An 18,213-nucleotide genomic window follows, 5' to 3' on the forward strand; every position below is an offset into this window, starting at 1 on the left:
GAAAGCCCTTGACGCTCCTCATAATGAGGCAGGTATAGGTAATGACAGAATGAAATATGAAAAAACATCTTACCCAGTAAAGTGCAATAAACTAAGGCATCATTAAGTATTCAAAAAATGATAGGGGAAAGAAGTAAACTAAGTCTTCTATAATCATCGTTTTTTGATAAAAAAAAATATTTAAATCTTCAGTATTCAAGTGGTTGCAGCTTTTCAGTAAGGTTGCTGTTGGATGGCCTCCTCTTTCAACAAATTGTCCCTTCAATTTATTGCCGAACCCTGTCTGGCTGTTCTCGCTGTGTCATGAAATCGATCTCTGCATTGGGATGTGATCTTTAGTAGTCTGGGCAGCTTTTCAGCAAATTGGAAGCCTCCTAAACTAATTTAAAATCATTTGGAGTAGGTAGCTTATTTGCACTGCCATATATATTCTCGGCCTTATTTTTGTCTTCTTCGGCTGTAAACAGCTGTTTTAGGGACATTACAAAACTGATCTCAGCATAGAAAACACCAACACTCAGATTATGTAGAACAGCATGCACAGCTCTACCGGTAATTGGAACCAGGTGAAGCCAATAAAACACACGATGCTCTGCTCATTCTGAGATGTGCAGGCCTGTAGAAAGACAGCAGGTTTTGCTGTCTGCTTTTGGTGCAAGTAGGAGAAACTCTAGTTAGACTCTTGGAGGGTTTACTAGGATAAAAGGTTAAAAGAACCTGCAAATTTTTCATTGGCTATCTTCTTGGGTCCAATAAACGGTAAGCAAATTATTATATAAATAAGCAAATTATAAAATGACAATTGTACTTTTTCAAGCACTTATATTTTACATTAGATTATTATGAAGAAAAGTTGAGGTTAGGCTAAAGATTTGAGTATTGTAGGTGTAAATGGAGAAATGGCGTTGCTGCAGTGACCCTCAAAATCATGAACCCTTTAACACTGGAGACGTCAACAGTGATCCCTAAATACCATACTCTTTGACATACTGTAACTCTTTGACCATAGATGATCAACCTGACTCTGCTGACCCTGCTGTGGAGAAAAATTGCTTTTCATATCGGGTTTGCGCAGATATACAACACTTTACATTATGACAATGCAAAGCTGCTTTTTCAACAGAATCACTGCTGTAAGGTGTTCAAAATCATTGCAAAGATCGTTTTCTCTACTTCAGAATCCACTGGAGTCAATCTTATGTAAACCGGTTGAAGACTTGTTGAATGTCAACACTGGAGCTAAAGTTCTGGTCTAATAGGGTTAACTATTACTTGTACAGTGGCTCAGGTGGTTGAGCGGGTCGTCCAATGATCGAAGGGTTGGCAGTTCGATCCCCGCTCCCACCAGCTAAAATGTTGTTGTGTCCTTGGGCAAGACACTTCACCCTCCTTGCCTCCAGGGTGGCTCCACTGGTGTGTGAATGTGTATGTATGATCCCGGTGATGGTCAGAGGGGCCGTGGCCACGAAATGGCAGCCACGCCTCTGTCAGTCTGCCCCAGGGCAGCTGTGGCTACAACAGTAGCTTACCATCACCAAGTATGAATGAGGAGTGAATGAATAATGGACACAATGTAAGCGCTTTGAGCGTCTGGAAAAGCGCAGATAAATCTAATCCATTATTATTATTATTGTATCTGTATCTGATTTATCTTAGATGCCCCATATGATGCACAAATGAATTAAATTATTGCTGTCTAAAAGCAGTTTTGCATGTTTCTGAGGTTTCCACAGTTCTTGGTATTTTTTAATGTTTGATGGTTTTATAAAAAGCAGCACGTCATAGTATATTGAATGCACTGCTTCTCATCCTGATGGGATGTTGCTGGAAACAAAGAAAATATCTACCAAGGGTCTAAACTGTATTTGAAACTATCATCTTATGGTCAGTTGAATGTTATTGGGTGACCTTGGGCAAACTGTGACCCGCCCCTTACCACTGATTGGGGTAAACATCGGCAACTACAGTACTGGAGTGTAGTGATGTGACGCTCTGTTAAAGCGTGTGCAGAGTAGAGGTTAGGTGGGAGCATTTCTGTGATTGCTTCATTTGGGATGGAGACAGAAAATAATTATGTCCAAAGCCTTGCTGCCTGGCTTTATCACATGACCGATTCAGGTGGTTGCAAGTTTGCGGTGGGTTTTGACGACAATATGAATCCCCCAGGTTGGTGTTTGATGCAAAGTTGCTGTCGGGGAGAGTTTGGAGACAGTTTGAATAAAGGTAGAGATAGTTTGGAGATTTAAAAGACATTTGTCTTTCAATAATGATATGTCTGCTAAACCATAATCACTGGCCATGCCTCAACACCACAAAAACATACTTGGCCACATTTACTTCACTGTAAATACTTTTTTTTTTCATATTCATCATCTCTAAACAAATCTTTTTTTTTTTATGCTGCTAGTGTTGATTTGCATCCTTCTTCATTTTGCTTTTTGCAAAATCCCACACACCATCCAGTAGATGTCCTACTAGAGCAGGGGGGTCAGAATCCAGACCTCGAGGGCCAGTGTTCAACATGTTTTCCAACCAACCAACCACCTCCTAACTGGCTAAACACATACCTGATCCAGGTAATCAGAAGCTTCAAAAAGCTTCACGCTGGAAAGAACCAGATGGATGAAAGGCTTCATGAAGCTTCATCTGCTCACCACCACTGGAGTGCATATTTACTGTGCTCTGGCATAAAAAGGTATCTGTAGCGCAAAGACATTCACCATGGTGTACCGTGTAGACTCTAAGGCCAAATCAAATTCTTTCCAACCCCTGCAGATTTTCCCCATTCCAACACTTAGCCCTCAAAACGGAGAGTTATGGAAAAATGGTGTTAAATTTGGACATTACTACCACTTGATGATGTCATCAATAAATGCCCCAACAATTGGAGGGATAGGGAAGAATTTGGATACGGCCTTTGAACACACCATGTGGATTAGATGCTTTGAGTTTCTATGCTGCTAGGCTCTGCAAATCAAACTTATCTAGTATGATAACCTGGACACCTCTGTTTACCTTCATTCAATGAAGATACCTTTTTATAATTACAACTCCCCTAACCCATCTTTCTTCTGTTATCTCTCTAAGCTTCTCTTTCTGTTTCCATGCACCCTCATCCGATTCTCCTCCACTTGTTTGTTTTTTTCCCCTGTGTCTCTGATGGCTCCCTGCTGCGCGAGCAGCGGAAAACAAGACATTCTGTGCTGTTTGTCAAACCCTAGAAGCTGCAATAAATCTTTCATTTGCTGAGGAAGTTCAAGCACAGATCTGGCTGTAAAAAAAAATGTCTCCTGTGCCCTTTAGGAGACTCTCCAGGTCTGGAGAGCAGCTGCACTGTGACGGCTGGGATGCAGCTACACAATGCAAGTTTGTAGAGAACTTCATCTTAGACTTAAATTAGTGGTTAGAGGTCACACAAGTCACAGCTCTTCCAGGCATGGTCACCATTCAGGACAAATTCTTAGAACTGTTGCTGCGGAGTTAAACAATTCAAACATTTGGGTGGTTGCACTAAGAGTTCCAAAAGTGGAAAAAGAAAATACTGATTTTTGTTTAAACCTGTAGCTCAAAGTGGATAAAAAACAAAACAATGAATTAAATTAAATTAAAACAAATGCACACAAAAACCGGCTCTTTGGTGTGTGCACTGCTGGTGCTTTTCAAATTATAATGAAATAATAAAACGGTAAAACGGTTTTGAATGAAGCAACCAGTGTGAAAATGAAACATTTCCCTGTTTTTCATTGATAAATCGTATTCTAATGAAAGCCAAATGGGATAAAGGCATTGAGACATTAATGGAAGCTACATTTCAGTTTTAAAAATACCAGAACTCTACTGTGTAAATATGCTAAGTATATTTTTATTGACTTGGATGACTTTGTAGCACATCTCATGAATATAAAAATCATTGGAGTTAATTTTTTTTCTTTATGGGGGTGAGTGGTATCAATGATTAGAATTGAAGGTTCCATCATTCATGCATCCATCTTCAGAACCCGCTGAACCCCTTTTTGGGGGTCACTGTGTTGCTGGAGCCAACCCAGCTATACTGTTAGAGAACGGTGGGGTAACTCCTGAACAGCTCGCCTGGGGCAGATGCACACGTAGGGGCAATTTAGAGGCACCAAATAAACTCATGAAGCATGTTTTTGGACTGTGAAAACCCATGCCTGCACATGGAAATCATGCAAAAGGAAAGGTCCACTGCACCACTGTGCAGCCCCTGAGTTGAAGTTTGTTTTTCAATAAGAATATCAAAATCCCGCTGTTAAACGGCTTTCAGGATTCTCTTTTTAAGCCTTTGACACTTTCTGCATGTACGACGAGGTGAAATGTATTACATTTTATCAGAGGAAACTGCTTCTTTTGGGCTGGCCAACCCTGGTCCTCCAGAGCCTCAGCCCCTTCGTGGTGTCCAGCTCTCCCTGGACTGCTTGATGCGGACTACCTAAACCGGGTGTCTTCAGTTAATCAGGAGGTGGAATCACTGGGGTCAGCCAATCAGCAGAAAGATGGTCAAGGAGAGCTGGAAACCAGGCAGGATTGTGGCTCTTGAGGACCAGGGTTGGCCAGCCTTGCATCTAAGACTTGAATAACTGAGTTGTTTGTTTTTTTTTATCTAAGTGGTGCCTTTTTGAAGTGAGACAAACCACCCCACAGATTCATAGAAATGCCTGTAGAAAGAAACTTCAATGATGTGGGCTTGCTCAGGAGATCCTTTTATTTATACTTTTGTCTTAAAGGCTCCAAAAAGTGTCTGATTAAACATGTTTGTTACATTTATAAAGAGCAGTGACAGACTCTGTGAATCTCATCTCATTAATATTGATGTGCTGGCTTCTGAATCCGTTTTCATGACCCACCAGAGAGCCTCGACTGTTGCCTTTGTTTGTCTTAGACTAAGAGGAAGGAAAATGTTTGAATTTCTGCTTAACATTTTTACACGTCAACGCTTTTTTTAGTCTTCTGGGGCTTTCTTTCCGACTTGTACTAAGTAGGAATATGTGTAAAATCTTTTTTTAAAATCCATTTTAAGTTCTTGCAGTAAATATTTTTATTGATAAAGGTGGCACATGCATTTATTTATAATGACACAATACATAAATTATTAAAATATCATTAGGAATTGCGTACAAATGTTTTGAGGATGTTGGACTCTTTTTGTTATCTCATCCTTTATTTTTCAAGCAATAAATCAAACTCCACTTATACCTCAGTTAATGATCACTGTATTTAATTAAGCATATATGATTTAAGTGACTTTTGTTTTGTTTTCTGTCTTTTTAATCAATGCATTTCATAATTTCTGTAATGAGTTTGATAAATATGTGTAAATTCTTTATTGCTTTGACTACAATGCTTGAAATAAATCAATAAAATCAAAAAATCAAAATCAAATCCTTTTGGGTTTTTACCTGCTCAGTGGGAAAATCTGTTTTTATTTTATTATATTGTGTTGAATCTTTATGGGTTTGTCTTTCTTGAACCTTTTTATCTAAAGCTATCAAAACTGTAAGAAGTTAGACTTTAAAAGTTTACTGTTATGATAAAGCTCTTCTAAACTTCTTTAAAATCAATTATTATTTGTGAATGCATAGATCCTCATGATGAATTCAGATTCAATGTTTTCATAATTTATTCATTTTTGTCATCTTGTCATAGAAGTTTGGAAAGCCGCTTCTGCAGCCTGCTGATCGGTGTTGAGCTGAAATTTGTACAAGTCGAGAACATTGAATTCATAAACTGTTTATTCTTGTAGAAATGCTGCAAAGCACTTGAATTTTTTTAAAATCTATGGCCATGCTATGATAAGTCGTAGCGAAAAACTAAACACCCGAAGGTGAAGTAGGTGAGACGGAGGCCTGTTAAACAAGTTATTCTTTTTTTTTTTTTTTCCAATCCCCCTGAAATTCTACACTATGTGCAAGGAGCCCGGCAGTGCTCTTCCGGTGATACTTTTTTTTTCTATGCGCGTTTTGTGTGTAGCCTGACTCTTAGAAATGACGAAATCAGACGTTCAGAGTGTAGTTTGTCTGGGTGTCCTACATCACCTGCACAAGCAGTACTCCCCCCCCATTACTAACGACTGGAGGGTGGCTTAAGAGCACCAAACGGCAGCATCACTCGTAATTGCGTTGCGCTTACAAATACTTACAAATATCCTGTCATGACATCCAAAAGTACTACATGACACATCTGCGCTCCCCTTTAGATGGGGTCCCTCTGGCTACTCCCTTTTGTTCCAACTGTAGGGGCGTTTAATAGTGTATTGGACTTCTAAAGTGTGTTTTTTAAATGTATATTTTAAAAGGCGCCATGGCAACTTAGGGCTGACTCTCTCCACAGGTAGGGTGATCTGTGTTGCGCATTTGTTCACAAGGGTGTGCTTTGAAGAACAGAAGTTTACATTTAAATGTAAGTAATGACTTCTTCAAATGTTATAAAACCCATGTTTCGTATTTTACGAGAGCTGGTGTAAGTACCATAACCGTTCGACCTAGAACTTCTGTTCGGGGTCCTGGGATTAATGGTGACATCACTTCATGCGATTGGCTGTACGTTGGTCCGATGACATGTCAGATAGTGATTGGTCTGGACAAATTACAATACTACCATGGAGGAAAATATTATGAAGTCTGTTGTAAGCAAACGTGCCTTTATCATTGTTATGATTATTATTAAATGCATGTTCGCTCATAGGTTTTTTAATCCGTACGCCCAGTGTTTTCTTATTGGCAGAAGGGACCCGGAAGAACAACATTTAGCCGTGCTGACAACATTTTCAGCCACGGCTGAACTTAAACTGGAATAACAAATGGCTTGTGGCAAATTATCTTTATAAAAATTACAAAGAATTTTAATAATTACTTTATAAGGGCAAAATAACTTTAGGTTACAAAAGGGAACATGAAATGAAAATTTGTAGAGCCCGAGCAGATCCCGACGCTATGTAGTTTGTCCAAGTGGGGTTACCATAGTGTGACGTAACCTTCAGTCGAAAGAACCCCGAACAGAAGTTCCAGGCCGAACGGCAGCTACTCACCAATGTAGATGGACGGTGACTATTGATGCCATCGAGAGGTTGTAAACTTTGTAGTAGATTTGAAGACACCATTTTTTTTTTTTCCATAACACATTTTGGAGGGGATAAACGTTGAGATGGGGAGAAGCTGAAAAGATAGAAAATGAATCTGGATTTGGCCTGAGACTTTTACACAACGTTCACTCTCCCCTTTCATCTACATTAGAGTCTCCCAAGTTACCTGACAGCTCCTCAATCAGCTGATCTACTTCAGCCCCCCCCCAAAAAAAACAAAAACAAAGAATAAAAGCAGAAGGCCCTATCAGTGATGTAACAAAGGGTGAGGCTGGCATGTGCTGAAAGAGCATTTGTGTGTGGGTGATCTGACTGAAGACAAAAGGACAGGCAATAGTGTGAGCAAGCCTTCAGTGTCACCTCAACAACGTAGTCAAGAGACTTTTCACTTAGCAAAAGTAAACTTTTCCAGCAGAAAGGAGACAGCTGAGGTAAAGGAAGAGGCCAGAGCTAAAGAGGGCTTAGAGGTTGGGGTGGTGAAGTTAATGCTGAGGCCATGATGGAGCTGGACTGTAGTTGTTTGGATGGAAAAAAAGAGAAGGAAGCTGAATGGAGGGGGAACAGAGGGCACAGAAGATGAGTGGAAGAGACAACACAAAGAAAGTACAAGACAGAAGGCATCACACGCTGCACTTTACTTGTGTCAGACAGAGTGTGAGTGCAGTATGTGTCTTCCAGTGTGTGCAAGACAAGAGGGGAAAGGTTGACAAGCTTATGATGTTATTAGGTGACATTTAGCTGACAGGGGCCACGCAACAGATGGGGAGGGGGGATTAAGGATGAAAGTTAGCGTGGCTGTACTTATGCCTGTCTGCAGTAGTGTGTGTGAGCTTTGGCGCAGGGACACCTTTGGTTTCAGGAGTGATGTGACACTAATTGGTCCAAAAGACTGCCAGGTTCAAGTTCAGCATTCATCATGTGGGGCGTCGCGTCAGCTCGCGATCACTTTCCCATGCGCCAGTCTTCCAGCTATCTGAACTCTGCAAGGAGATAAGTGCAGAATGAAGAAGGGACACAGCTGGAAAGTAGAGATGCAGCATCAGTGACTGATTCTGCAAGTTGTTCTGCTCAAAAAGAGGAGTTTGGTCTGTACTATTCATCATATACATTTTAACCTTAAAACATGGAATGTAAAAGATTAAAATGTATGATTTTTTTTAAAAGTATAATTTATTTATTTCCATCAGGGTGCAGAAAATATTTGAGTATTTGTCCTCATTACTTTGTAATTAACACTGAGGTTTCCTGTGGGTCTTCACCAGGTTTGAGTTCACTGTAGCTGCTGTCTTGGTCCATTCTTCCATGCAGATCTTCTTAAGAGCTGTGATACTTTGGGGCTGTTATTGGGAATTCAGACTTTTAACCCCCTCCACTGATTATTGGACTGAGGTACACAGACTACAAAACTGAAGAACATTAAAACCTTTTTGCATAAAGGTTATATAAAATTGAATTAGTTAGCTACTCACTTTAGCAGGAACAGACAAGGATCTTCTGTCTTGTCCTTAATTTAGGAGGTTTTACTAAATAAGGCAAAAATAACGAAATACACATTTGAATGATAGAATCAAACATTACATGGAGTCTTCATTTTGATACTTTTTTTCTGATTTCTTTCTTTCTGCACAATAGTTTTGTTGTTTTTAACTTCCGTTGCTAAAAATTCAGAGTGAGATGATTTTCCTTTTTCTTCTATTATTGCATCAACCTTATAAATCTAACCATAATTTTCAGCAACGCTCGGATAACTTTGCTTCTTCTTACCTCCTTTTTTTTTTAAATTTCTGTTTTACTTTTTTAAAAATGTCTTCAAAGAGTCTTTCTCTGCTTGCTAACTTGCTATTAACGGAATAGCCCATTACTGCAGAGGGACAGGAGAGGACAAATCCCTTTCCCATGTACAATCCAAAGCAATTCCAGGGATTTTTTTCTTTTTATGACAGTTAAACATTTATGGATGTGGGAATTGTAATGTTAGAAATGACCAGAAGAGGTCACTGGTAAATGGACCAAGACTGTATTGATGTGTAGAGATGCCATGAAGAAGTGTTGGTGATATACTGAGATGTTGGATATATGCAGGAGTGTCCCAAATTATACTTTGCAAGATAAATACAGACATTACAGGAATTATTGGGGACATTATTATTATTTTTAAGGTGTTAAGCTCTGGAGCCCCAAGGTGTTAGGCGATTGCCTGGCCCCCCCCCCCATCTTTGCCTAATGGTTGGTCCTCCCCTGGATAGAAGTTGGCTTTTTAAAATAAACCCATAAAGTATATGATTTTTTTTTTAAACCTTTTCAAACTCTTTAATGTTTGGGGCATTTATAAATCGCTTTATTGTTGTCATAATTATCATAAAAAGAAAATTGCTAAATTGTTTCACAAGTATTTAAGAACAAAAGGTCAACTTTTGAAGACATTCTTGGAAATATTGTTGTTACAGACAATTGGAGAATAGACGCGCATTCAAAATGCCAGTAGCTGGGATTTTCATCAATTTTGCCCACGTTACTTTAATTAACCAGTAAAAGTGAGAGTCCTCCTGCAATTAATTTCCTTTTTTGTTTTTAGACTATTTCAGTTAGTTGAAGCAATCTAAACAATGACACTTTACGGAGGAATCAAACCAGATTTTGACAGCAAAATCAGTGAACAACATTACTGGTTAAAGGGGGAAAAAAAGACCTGACGAAGCTTCAGGAATGTCTTTTAGTGTGATGAAAAGATTACCGGTAAGTTTTATTTCATGTTGGTATGAAATTCTTTAAAGTATTCTCTATTTTAGGTGGAATGGAATAAATCTCAGTTTGTGATTAAACAAACACAGTTCAAGGACTGGAAACCACAAAAACGTACAAATGAATGGGACAAAAGACGAGACGCAGCCTAATGGTTTGCTTTTGCTTGATGTACAGTAGATACATTTGACTGTATAGGAGGTTGAAGTGATTAGTAGTGCACTTTCACCTCAGAAAACTGTCAGTTTTCCCTTTGTTGCCATGGTAACGTCGGCTCACTTTCATGTGAAAAAAAAAAAGATTTAGACTCAAATTCAATCTTTCAACAAAATAATGTTTGTGGAATAATCTTGCTGGGATGGAATTAAGTATTTCTCCTTTAACGACGACGACGACGACGACTTCCTATTTATCTAAAATTACCTGAAGGCCTTTTTGACTAAATGTTTCTGATTATTCAGAATTGATGAGCACACAACACATCTTAAAGGACGTTTTTGTCTTCCAGTGTATCATCTCACTGCCTTCCAGGAGGCGTTTAGTTCCATCAAGAGGAAACTTGCTGGGTGAGTAAAAGTTACTTTAAGTTAAAATGTGTTGTTGAGTATAAATAACTTCACACGTCTAGTTCAAATAATCTGGTTGTTTCAAAAGTATAACTGCAATTAAGGTAAACAGTCTTGTGCTTTATTTTGGCTGGAAGTTCTGGTTACTTTTTCAGTAGAGATATGAGAGCAGTTTATTATTTTTTTCTTGCATTCAAATTATGACGTGTTTATCTATATATGTGTATAAAAATGAAAAATTAGCGAAAAGAAAGTAGAATCTTGCTGTTATTCATGTCAAAGAGAACCTTCTTGGCATATGAATCTGTACACGGAAACATGAAACCCCAACTCTGTTCAGAAATAAAAGTTGTGACATTGCAATCATTTTATAATATGACGAAAAAATGTCATAATCAAAGGCAAAAGTGGTCTGATGAAATGGTGTTTTTTTTTTTTTTTTCGGATTTGGAAAGGGTTGAGTGATCTAAAGGGAAAATGAAACCTTAACCTTTCTGCATCAAAATCTTATTGCATAAACATTTATTTTTATGTGAATGAAATATGTTTACTGTAGACTGATCGTCCTGACATAACAAAAACAAAAAAACCCTGCAGGTGAGCCATGCTGCGTGTTAAAGTGTTGAACCAGCCTCCGGGAAGAATTAATCTCTCAATTGGGAAAATGTCTAAGTTAACTTGATTAGAGCTGGACTGAGGACTGGGTCTGACTTTGCACTCAGTGCAGGTAGTGAAATGTGTGCATGTCAGTGATGGATGTAATGCAGATGGCTTAAGCACCATGTAATTATGCTGTGGACACTTGAGGAAGTCCTGCCCAGAGGTCAAAAATGGAGAGACACACACAGAGTCCATGAGTCAGTGTGCTTGATCGGCTTTTTGAAATGTACTCATTCTTGAACAATCTGCAGTAATTGGTAACGTCACCCCACTCTGCACAAGCACCATATCATTGTCTCAGCATGCATGAACACAGGTTTGCTCAACGCGCTGATCAAGACAATGGAATAATTGAAAGTCATTGGTTTGTGTAGAAGGACTCCATTCCTGCCCTGAATCCTGACCAAAGCCAGTTAAGCTTGGCCGCTGCTAATTGGTGCTCCCCAAAATAAACAGATCACCTCCAGGGTTAACGGACATTGCATTACTGACAGTGCTCACTGATCTGATCTGAGAAATAAAGTCATCATTTTTGTATGGAGAACCATTTTTGTTCTGCTACATGCTTTTGCTAATCATAATTTTTAGTTTTGAAGATTTTTTTTCTTGAGCGCAAGTTATTCTAGTTGAAACTGACCAGACACCTCAACAAAAGTAGGTGGAGCCTGCTGGCCCCCACATCCAACGTTCAAAATGTTTGACAGATTCTATCAAGTCCGCTTCCGAGTGATAGGGGTATAGATTTCTAAGAAGCTCACTCCTGATTGGTGATGGCGGTTGGCATAGAAAGAATGACCAATCACTGCTCACTGACGACAGCTGGATCCCACATGGTGGTGTCAGTGTAGACATCTGGATCTCAAAATGAGCAAAAATGTGTTGTTTTGTGATGGAGCAGGGCGGACCACCAGAGTGTGTCTGTATAGATCCTCTTCAGCACCAACTTTGTATTTTATAACGTGACTTTCCTTCTTGACAAACTACTTAAAACCCATTAAGCGGCAAGTTTTAGGGTGTTGTGGCTTCAGACTTTGAATATCTTAACTTTGGCGAAGACTCAAACTAGTGTCAACCATTTCTTGACTTAGCTTTGACCCGTGACGTGTTGATATTGTTATCAGTGGGTGGAGGATAAAACCAACACAACGGGGAATCTGATTGTTCTCCTCTTGAGTTTGAAGATATTTCTCTTTTTTTGCGTGGAGAAAAAAAAGCCATGACTTTAAAACTAGTAGCTAAACAAAGTTTAATAATTTAGGGCGAATAGTTTAGTTTTAAAATTTGAGAAATTGTTCCATCTTTTTGAAACAAAGACACCTACAGTATGTTTTTCTTTATATGATGCCATAACATAAACATTTTTTTTGGTGTTAAATTGCATTAAGAACAATTCTTGTTGCATTGAATTCTTTATTGTTAGCACTGTAAGACCAGTGCTAACATTGTGGACCAGACATGCACGCGTACAAGCAATGGGAAGCAGGTTTTAGGTTTCTGCACACTAGTACATTCTGCATTCTACTGGAAACTTGTACAGCTGAGAGTGATGTGGAAAGAAACAAACAAACAAGGAAGCAATAAACCTGCCTTACCTGGAATTCGGATGTCTTCTGGGTCAGTCATGGCGTCTTGTGTCAAGATAATAGGAGTGTCAGTCAATGTAATGTCAGGGCAATGCATCATTTCTGCCGCTTTCATCATAATCCAATCACGGGTACCTCACTTATCCTTCATGCATGACTTCCTGACAGGTTTTTATTAGAAATCATGCGACTCTTTTAAAGATTTGTTCTGTGAGATGTCCAAGAAATGCAGCAAACAAAATTATCCGAGCCACTGTCAAAATTATCGATTGACAATTTTCCCAAATCTTTGGTAATACGTTTCCTCTTGGGCTCATAGTGAAGTTGGTCCATTTTTGTATGAAATAAATAATGGAAAAAAAAAAAAACAAGCTTCTACGGGTTTAGCAGAGATAAGCTCAAACTGTGTTTGTAAAAGATTCGTTTTCTTTTAACTCAGAGGGCAGCACAAAGGAAAAATAATAATTAATCACTCTGAAAGAATGAACAGAGGGAAAAAAAAATAGTGCGGATAACTCAAAAGACCTGAAATTGGAGCAAAATATGGAAAGGACTTTGAAGGAGTAAAGAAAAAAGCTAGGTTTAATTTCAGGAAAAGCGAATAAGATGGGCAAAAAGATAATGCAAATACATGGAATCTGTGACACAGGGAGGCAATAATTAATCATTGGGCGAAGATGGAAAGATAAGGGAAAAGGAAACGATCAAACGAGGGACGAAAGCAGATGAAAGAAGAAGCTATTTCGATTTTGCTTATCAGAAATGTTTCTTTTTCCAACAAAGAAGGCAGTTCTTCCATTAACCAAGTAATTTGAATCGTTTTAAATTTAAAGAGAATACCCTTTTGTTGCCATGTGGTTGCAGAAAAGTCTGTTCTGATGTATTTCTCTGACATATAACAAAGGGTAGTAAGACTTTGATGTGCGCTTACCTACATATGCTACTCTTTCAAGGTAAAGGCTGGAAATCGTAGTAGCTGTGAAAGCTTGCAGCCGTTTTATGCAATAATAGTTAATTCAATAATAATGTGTTTGCAGCTGTGCTTTTGCTGATCACATTAACAATCACACGTAATTCAACGGATGTAGAGGAGATTTTGGAAACATGAAATATGGCTTTTTAAGACATTTAGGTTGTTGAATTTTGGTTAAAAAACGCTGTAATCATAATTAAAACACCACTGGGAACATTTTCACAAAAAAATAGTCATGGAGTGACTTTAAAAATATAGTTTAGCACTGTCAAGCTGAACTGCACAATGATAAATCAATCTGAGAAAAGTGAGAAGGTTTAACTTTTCTTTTTAAGGTTGTTACCAAAGGTTTTGGTTTTAAACAAAGAATTTTTATTTGTTAACTGAATTCTAAATTTGATAGGTTATTTAAAACTCTTATGTACACAGGTTTTTACGACGTGTGTCCATTGAATATGCGTTGAAAGCTAGACCAAGTCAAAATTTGACCAGTTGGGGACTAGAGTTTGGGAGTGACATATACTGTAAATGACATCCCCTTTGATTCAAGGATGTACAAACCGTTTGAAAAGAGATCATTGATAATATTGCAATTTGTGTCCGGCTGGAATTATGACACAAATGTTTCACGTTGATATAGAGCTGTACAAGAAAAAGCCTGGATCCATGGACCAAACGCATGTTCAAGAATGCCTGCTGTGAACATAAAATGACATTACCTAAACATCAAAAATGTTGAGTAATATCTGAGCTATCCAGCTGTACAGTTTTGAGCCCGAAGCTAGGTCAGACGTAAAAGAAACAAACATCTAGTCGTCTGCAAGTGGATGCATCAGAATGGAGTGGAGCAGGGAGCTTGTGGCCCACCCACAGTGTTTTCTTACAAATTTGATCTTTTTCAAACCGTATTTTTTTGTCTGGTCCTGATTCACACTGATTTGAATAAAGAAATTCTCAGAAAAGCAATTTTAAGTCCAATTATCTTAATATCTGTTCTCTATCATGAGAAAAATGCCACAAGAACCTATTAAAAACATTTTTCCTCCGGGTGGGTCTTCAAGGATATTTTGGGAACTGCTGCTGTGAGATCTGAAGACAGGTTGCACGGCTGACTCAGTCCTGTAGTAAAACTGCACAGGCAGCAGGGGTACAAATCTTTGACTCTGCAACAAAGAAACATGGAATCCTATATCTCTAATATACCACCCAAAACAAAGCTTATATAGGGAACAAACTATTACTTTTTACAGCTCTGATGGACACATCAATCATAAACCTATTTCAATTTGAAAATAAAGCCTCAACACTATTTGCTCTTAGCATGGGGCTTCATGCATTTTCTTTGATGCATACTCAAGTAGTTTTCCCTTCAGAGTCCCACTGCGGGAGAAACAAACAAGTTATTATTCCTGCTGTTCTCCTTCTCTGTTCTAAAGATCTGAAGCAATAGATGAAACTTAACTTTATGTAGCAATCAGTTACTCGTATGTGCAGACGTGAACCTAAATGGTCAGGCTGGTATGGGTAATATGTGGCATAATTGCACTGCACCGTGGCCTGCAGAGGTGAATGTCAGCGCGGCGGGGCGGGGGGTTCAGGCCTCCGTGATCCTGCAGGCTGCAAGATCCTATCTTTTGTCATCTAACATGCGTTTGCTGTGAAGGGGTTCTACCGGTCAGAGGAAAAAGGGGGTCCGGACTAAGAATAGCTCTGCTGTGACCTTGCAAAAAAGAGATTTATGTCGTGCATTAGTTTAGTCAAAGTCAGAAGATTTTTATCTTCTGTAATTCATCTCATTTTGGGTGGAATTTTAAGATTAGATTATTTGATGAGAGCGGATTTGCTTCTATCTTAGAGTGTAGGAGACGTTATGATTACAAAGAAATGAAACAGTTTTTCTGCACAAATGTTGGGAAATGATCCTGCTGAAGACAAAAGGTGGCAAAAGGCTTTGTGGTTGTGTCTGTGCATCGGGTCATGAATTATCCCGAATAGGTAATATCTTCTTTATATTTATGATGTTGTTTTAAGTTGGTTTTGTAATTTAGTCAACTGAGCTGCACTTGTAAGAAAAAGTAGTAAAATAAAAAAAAGTTTTAATCGTTATTAGATTGACATGCCAACAGTGCGGTGACCAGTTGAGGATTTTCTTTTTTTTTTTTTTTTGCTTTTACTACAGTTTTTCTAAAACTGAGCAGGAATTCTTGTTTATATATTTAACTACAATAAATCCTGTTTTTGTCCGACAACTTCCATTTCTTTAGTTGTTCTAATTTTCAATAAACTCTAACTATTCTACGACAAAAATCACAGATTCCTACCAAAAGCAGAAAGACCCATGTTGGGTCTTTGTATCTACATATTTATTTCTTTATGGGTGTTTCAAAATTCCGACTTGTTTAAATGTTTCACCAAGGATTTTATGTATTCTGACTTTTGTTCATGGTTACAAAACAATTTAATAATACAATTACAATCAAAGTCTAGACATTTTTAGGTACAGTAAATCTAATCTCTAGGTTTCTCTGGCAGACGAAATGTTTGACTTTTTGTTAATTGCCTCCAAGGAAACTCTTTTATTGACTCTTTCAGATTTACTTTCCGGGCACTTTGTTGGGGTCAGGTGTGCAAAAGCATGCTTCTCGGTAAATCTTAACAGCTTTCTGCCTCATTTTATTGTTTTATTGCGTTTCTGTATTTTATTTTGAAGTGTCGATACCTCACAAAATGTTTGACATTTTCCTGTAATGATTGCTTTGAGGTCTGAACTCAGTTCAGCCTTCATTATAAATGTCTGCAAATCTGTTGACGCTTCTTCTTTTTAGTTTGATTCGTTACCCTAAAAATGAAGGGATTTAAAGGGTTCAGCCTCTCAACAAGTGACTCTCTTAGCCTTATTAAATTAGCATAACCATAACATTTTATACTTCTTAGTCATTTGTGGCCACCTGCCAAACACACCTGCAGCAAACATTACATTTGAATTAACTGACTTTGTTCATTTCACTTTAAAAAATCTGACTAATGTGATTTTGAAGGCTTTAAGTTAAAAAAAAAAAAAACAAAGCAAAAAACAAATCAAAGTTTTCTGTATTTTTGGTCTCAAACGTTTATTTTCATAACTGTAACATTGATGGCTGTTGAAAATTTCCAAATTAAGGCGTTACCTTATGAAAAACACACTTTTGTAAGTTTTACTGTTTGGCTTTCCAGATATTATTTTGCGGCTTTAAAAAAAAAACTTAACACTAATTTGAATTCACTCTTGAAGCTTCTAAAGCGGAGCCAAACTGATACTGCAATCTGACGTGAAGCTCAAAAGATAGTTGGTCCATTCAACACAAAAGTAACCTCTTTCTGATTCTGCCACACAAGCTTAAGTGAGACCCGAGTGTCATCAGGAGAAAATGGTCGCTTACGGCTCTATGTTTCACTTTTCTCAGAGGGTGAGAAGATATGGAAGGACAAGCTCAAACCTCACCAGCTGGCTGTCAACGCTCTGTAACACCTCTTCATGTCTGCCCCTGTCAGGACCTGCACACCGGAGGGTCTGAGGCTGTCACTGCGGAGATGCTTTCAACAATTTCTTCTTTACAGACCAAATTTCCTCAAGGAATGGGACTCGAGGGGAGATAAAATGTTAATGATCACTGAGGAGAGATGTCATAAAAGTAACGATCCTTGCTTTAGTGTGGATTCAAGTGATCGGTGTAAAACGATTTTAAAGTTTTGCAGGATTTTCTGCTCCTTTTTCTGTTTTTTATGCAAACATTAAGCTAAATTACAGTTTGTGTAAAATGACTTAAACACCCATGTTTTTAACATGTTCTTCTGACATTTTTCTGATGATGGAGGTCGTTTGTAGGGAAAATTAATCTCAAATTACATTTGAGCATTTCTTTATTGAAATTGTTGTGGATCAGGTGTGACATCAAAGCTACAACAGCGAGCAACAAGCTTCCTGCTCCGCTCCATCCTGATGCATCCAGTTATCAGCGATTAGATCCATGCACGTCTTTATTTTCCTCATCTGAGCTGGACTCTTGATCTAAACTTTACGTCTGGATAGCTCTGATATTTCTCATCATTTTTGTTGTACCAGTAATGTTAGTTTGGGGGTGTGAAGGGCTGCATGCCAGCGGGAGAGAATGTAGACACAGTGGTGATGGGAAGAGAGGGTGGGGTTGTTCTGCACTAACAGTCCTCCCCACATCTCGGGCAACTTTCTAATGAACTCCTGCCGCTCTGCAGAAACTGTGTCCAAGAAAACAATGCAATTTTTTTGGTTTCGGCTTAAAACGGCGTAATAATAATTTAAAGACCACTGGGAACGATTTTACAAAACAAAGGTTGACCGGAGTGGGAGTGTAGAGATGATCAAATATTCTTCGCACCATTTTTTTTTTTTTTAGACTGCACGGTGGCGTAGTGGTTAGCGCTCATGCCTCACAGCAAGAAGGCCCCTGGATTAAGTCCCGGCTGGGGGACCTGAAACAGAACAACAATGGGGGACCTTTCTGTGTGGAGTCTGCATGTTCTCCCCGTGCATGCGTGGGTTCTCTCCGGGGTCTCCGGCTTCCTCTCATCGTC

At 38.6% G+C, this 18,213-nt stretch overlaps 1 long non-coding RNA gene across 1 annotated transcript; it reads left to right on the forward strand.

Annotated features, from left to right (window-relative positions):
- Positions 1-625: 625 nt before the first annotated feature.
- Positions 626-17,445, forward strand: LOC105354989. Its single transcript, XR_002291039.2, has 3 exons — positions 626-759; positions 10,350-10,407; positions 17,067-17,445. It is a non-coding gene; the product is annotated as an uncharacterized LOC105354989 (long non-coding RNA).
- The last annotated feature ends 768 nt before the right edge of the window (positions 17,446-18,213 follow it).

The sequence above is a fragment of the Oryzias latipes genome, chromosome 10 (genome assembly GCF_002234675.1).
Source record: "Oryzias latipes chromosome 10, ASM223467v1".
In the NCBI taxonomy this organism is placed as follows: Eukaryota; Metazoa; Chordata; class Actinopteri; order Beloniformes; family Adrianichthyidae; genus Oryzias; species Oryzias latipes.